Consider the following 5,740-nt stretch of genomic DNA (forward strand, 5'->3'; position numbering starts at 1 on the left):
GTTTACTGCTTAGAATCAATGTTTTCTCGGTTTTAGCTTGTTTCGGGACAAAATGGGTAAAAGTTGTTTCTAAACACTCGAAATTCAACCCGAACTCTTATAATTAGTCATATACAATGGATTGTTACATATTTTGACCCTAGAAAGAGTAACATAGCTGTTTACTGCTTCGAATCAATGTTTTCTCTCGGTTTTAGACTGTTTTCTCGGTTTAAACCTGTTTTGGGATACAACAGGTATAAGTGTTGTCTAAAACACTCCAAATTCATCCCAAACTCTTACAATTAGCCAAATGCATTGGAATATCAGACATTCTGACCCTAGAAACATTAACAACGTAGTTTACTGCTTAGAATCAATGTTTTCTCGGTTTTAGCTTGTTTCGGGACAAAATGGGTAAAAGTGGTGTCTAAACACTCGAAATTCAACCCGAACTCTTATAATTAGTCATAGACAATGGACTGTTACATATTTTGACCCTAGAAAGAGTAACATAGCTGTTTACTGCTTCAAATCAATGTTTTCTCTCGGTTTTAGACTGTTTTCTCGGTTTAAGCCTGTTTTGGGATACAACAGGTATAAGTGTTGTCTAAACACTCCAAATTCATCCCGAACTCTTACTATTGGCCAAATGCATTGGATTGTCAGACATTCTGACCCTAGAAACATTAACAACGTTGTTTACTGCTTAGAATCAATGTTTTTTCGGTTTTAGTCTTTTTCGGGACAAAATGGGTAAAAGTGGTATCTAAACACTCAAAATTCAACCCAAACTCTTATAATTAGTAAAATGCATTGGATTGATACATATTTTGACCCTAGAGTAACATAGCTGTTTACTGCTTCGAATCAATGTTTCCTCTTGGTTTTAGCCTCTTTTCTCGGTTTAAGACTGTTTTGGGATAAAACGGGTTTAGTGTTGTCTAAACACTCCAAATTCATCCCAAACTCTTACAATTAATCAAATTCATTGGGTTTTCACACATTCTTGCCCTAGAAACCGCAACAATGTAGTTTACTGCTTAGAATCAATGTTTTCTCGGTTTTAGCTTGTTTCGGGACAAAATGGGTAAAACTAGTGTCTAAACACTCGAAATTCAACCCGAACTCTTATAATTAATCATATACATTGGATTGTTATATATTTTGACCCTAGAAAGAGTAACATAGCTGTTTACTGTTTCAAATCAATGTTTTCTCTCAGTTTTAGCCTGTTGTCTCGGTTTAAGCCTGTTTTGGGATAAAACGGGTTTAGTGTTGTCTAAACACTCGAAATTCATCCCAAACTCTTACAACTAGTAAAATGCATTGGATTTTCACACATTCTGACCCTAGAAACAGCAACAATGTAGTTTACTGCTTAGAATCAATGTTTTCTCGGTTTTAGCTTGTTTCGGGACAAAATGGGTAAAAGTTGTTTCTAAACACTCGAAATTCAACCCGAACTCTTATAATTAGTCATATACAATGGATTGTTACATATTTTGACCCTAGAAAGAGTAACATAGCTGTTTACTGCTTCGAATCAATGTTTTCTCTCGGTTTTAGACTGTTTTCTCGGTTTAAACCTGTTTTGGGATACAACAGGTATAAGTGTTGTCTAAAACACTCCAAATTCATCCCAAACTCTTACAATTAGCCAAATGCATTGGAATATCAGACATTCTGACCCTAGAAACATTAACAACGTTGTTTACTGCTTAGAATCAATGTTTTCTCGGTTTTAGCTTGTTTCGGGACAAAATGGGTAAAAGTGGTGTCTAAACACTCGAAATTCAACCCGAACTCTTATAATTAGTCATAGACAATGGACTGTTACATATTTTGACCCTAGAAAGAGTAACATAGCTGTTTACTGCTTCAAATCAATGTTTTCTCTCGGTTTTAGACTGTTTTCTCGGTTTAAGCCTGTTTTGGGATACAACAGGTATAAGTGTTGTCTAAACACTCCAAATTCATCCCGAACTCTTACTATTGGCCAAATGCATTGGATTGTCAGACATTCTGACCCTAGAAACATTAACAACGTTGTTTACTGCTTAGAATCAATGTTTTTTCGGTTTTAGTCTTTTTCGGGACAAAATGGGTAAAAGTGGTATCTAAACACTCAAAATTCAACCCAAACTCTTATAATTAGTAAAATGCATTGGATTGATACATATTTTGACCCTAGAGTAACATAGCTGTTTACTGCTTCAAATCAATGTTTCCTCTCGATTTTAGCCTGTTTTCTCGGTTTAAGCCTGTTTTGGGATAAAACGGGTTTAGTGTTGTCTAAACACTCCAAATTCATTCCAAACTCTTACAACTAGTAAAATGCATTGGATTTTCACACATTCTTACCCTAGAAACAGCAACAATGTAGTTTACTGCTTAGAATCAATGTTTTCTCGGTTTTAGCTTGTTTCGGGACAAAATGGGTAAAAGTTGTTTCTAAACACTCGAAATTCAACCCGAACTCTTATAATTAGTCATATACAATGGATTGTTACATATTTTGACCCTAGAAAGAGTAACATAGCTGTTTACAGCTTCAAATCAATGTTTTCTCTCGGTTTTAGACTGTTTTCTCGGTTTAAACCTGTTTTGGGATACAACAGGTATAAGTGTTGTCTAAAACACTCCAAATTCATCCCAAACTCTTACAATTAGCCAAATGCATTGGAATGTCAGACATTCTGACCCTATAAACATTAACAACGTTGTTTACTGCTTAGAATCAATGTTTTCTCGGTTTTAGTCTGTTTCGGGACAAAATGGGTAAAAGTGCTATCTAAACACTCAAAATTCAACCCGAACTCTTATAATTAGTAAAATGAATTGGATTGTTACATATTTTGACCCTAGAAAGAGTAACATAGTTGTTTACTGCTTCGAATCAAAGTTTTCTCTCTGTTTTAGCCTGTTTTCTCGGTTTAAGCCTGTTTTAGGATAAAAAGGGTTTAGTGTTGTATAAACACTCCAAATTCATCCCAAACTCTTACAATTAGTCAAATGCATTGGGTTTTAACACATTCTGACCCTAGAAACAGCAACAATATAGTTTACTGCTTAGAATCAATGTTTTCTTGGTTTTAGCTTGTTTCGGGACAAAATGGGTAAAACTAGTGTCTAAACACTCGAAATTCAACCCGAACTCTTATAATTAATCATATACATTGGATTGTTATATATTTTGACCCTAGAAAGAGTAACATAGCTGTTTACTGTTTCAAATCAATGTTTTCTCTCTGTTTTAGCCTGTTGTCTCGGTTTAAGCCTGTTTTGGGATAAAACGGGTTTAGTGTTGTCTAAACACTCGAAATTCATCCCAAACTCTTACAATTAATCAAATTCCTTGGGTTTTCACACATTCTTGCCCTAGAAACAGCAACAATGTAGTTTACTACTTAGAGTCAATGTTTTCTCGGTTTTAGCTTGTTTCGAGACAAAATGGGTAAAAGTGGTGTCTAAACACTCAAAATTCAACCCGAACTCTTATAGTTAGTCATATATATTGGATTGTTACATATTTTGACTCTAGAAAGAGTAACATAGCTGTTTACTGCTTCAAATCAATGTTTTCTCTCGGTTTTAGACTGTTTTCTCGGTTTAAGCTTGTTTTGGGATACAACAGGTATAAGTGTTGTCTAAACACTCCAAATTCATCCTGAACTCTTACAATTGACCAAATGCATTGGAATGTCAGACATTCTGACCCTAGAAACATTAACAACGTTGTTTACTGCTTAGAATCAATGTTTTCTCGGTTTTAGCTTGTTTCGGGACAAAATGGGTAAAAGTGGTGTCTAAACACTCGAAATTCAACCCGAACTCTTATAATTAGTCATAGACAATGGACTGTTACATATTTTGACCCTAGAAAGAGTAACATAGCTGTTTACTGCTTCAAATCAATGTTTTCTCTCGGTTTTAGTCTGTTTTCTCGGTTTAAGCCTGTTTTGGGATACAACAGGTATAAGTGTTGTCTAAACACTCCAAATTCATCCAGAACTCTTACTATTGGCCAAATGCATTGGATTGTCAGACATTCTGACCCTAGAAACATTAACAACGTTGTTTACTGCTTAGAATCAATGTTTTTTCGGTTTTAGTCTTTTTCGGGACAAAATGGGTAAAAGTGGTATCTAAACACTCAAAATTCAACCCAAACTCTTATAATTAGTAAAATGCATTGGATTGATACATATTTTAACCCTAGAGTAACATAGCTGTTTACTGCTTCAAATCAATGTTTCCTCTCGGTTTTAGCCTGTTTTCTCCGTTTAAGCCTGTTTTGGGATAAAACGGGTTTAGTGTTGTCTAAACACTCCAAATTCATTCCAAACTCTTACAACTAGTAAAATGCATTGGATTTTCACACATTCTGACCCTAGAAACAGCAACAATGTAGTTTACTGCTTAGAATCAATGTTTTCTCGGTTTTAGCTTGTTTCGGGACAAAATGGGTAAAAGTGCTATCCAAACACTCAAAATTCAACCCAAACTCTTATAATTAGTAAAATGTTAGAATAAGAGGAAAACTTATGAGTTTGATAGAGATTGGTAGAATAAAGCGAGAGAGAAATCGTGTAACAAAGAGAATGAGAAGTAGATCCTTAGTCTTCTAGAATAGAATACATAACAACATGTGAATACAGCTTAAATAGGTAAACCAACTAGGGTAAGCTCTATCTCAAAATAGAAACAAACGAAAGGGACATATAGAGAGAGAAGGGAGCGTTCCCAAGAGTGATGGTGACACCTCCATAGTCAACTTAGGCGCACATGTGACCCTTCCTCCCTCTTTTCTCCCAATGGTAACATAGGAAGGTTCTAGAGTACTGAATGGGCCATTGATGGACCGACCTCCTTTTCTCTTCTTATGTCTCACATTACATTCGGCCTTATTGTGAAGCTGTACGGACTGGTGTCCGTACGGTACGGTCACCTTGATCAATACTCCCCCTCAAGCTTAGCCGAATGCAATGGCTAAGCTTGGAACCCGTGAAACAGCACCTCATTAAAAACCTTGACTTAGAAAACCTCATGGGACAAAACGAAGTCAAGGGAAAAAGAGTGTGCTGTCCATGGACTAGAGAAGTCGATCAAGGTCTTGTGATGTCTACAAGCCCAAGTTTGTTATGAATATAGTCACAAACCTTAGGACTTGCAGACTTGGTGAATATATCAGCCAGCTGATCTTGACTCCGAGTATGACACGGTAATACCACACCTTCTTCAATCTTTTCCCGATTCTTGTGGCAATCGCTTTCAATATGCTTGGTTCTCTCATGGAAAGCAGAATTGGTGGCTATGTGAATTGCAGCCTCATTGTCACAATGCATGGTGATCGGTTGCTTTGAGTCAATACCAAGATCCTTGAGCAGCCCCTTTAACCAAGTCAACTCGTTTGTTAGCTTCCTCATCGCTCGATACACGGCCTCAGCACTTGAACAAGATACCACCTTTTGCTTCTTTGACTTCCACGTAACTAGATTTCCACCAATGAAAGTACAATATCCAGTGGTTGACCTCCTATCCAAGGAATCTCCATTGTAGTCCGCATCACAGTAGCCCACTATCTCAGTGTTATCATTCTTGCCCATCCAGATGCCTTGACCCGGACTGCCCTTAAGATAGCTGAGAATCCTCTCTACCATGCTCCATTGATACTTGGTTGGAGCCTTCATGTGTTGAATGACCTGATTCACAGCATAACATATGTCAGGTCGCGTGATGGTAAGATATATCAACTTAC

Source organism: Camelina sativa, chromosome 16 (genome assembly GCF_030686135.1).
Source record: "Camelina sativa cultivar CO46 ecotype springtype chromosome 16, ASM3068613v1".
In the NCBI taxonomy this organism is placed as follows: domain Eukaryota; kingdom Viridiplantae; phylum Streptophyta; class Magnoliopsida; order Brassicales; family Brassicaceae; genus Camelina; species Camelina sativa.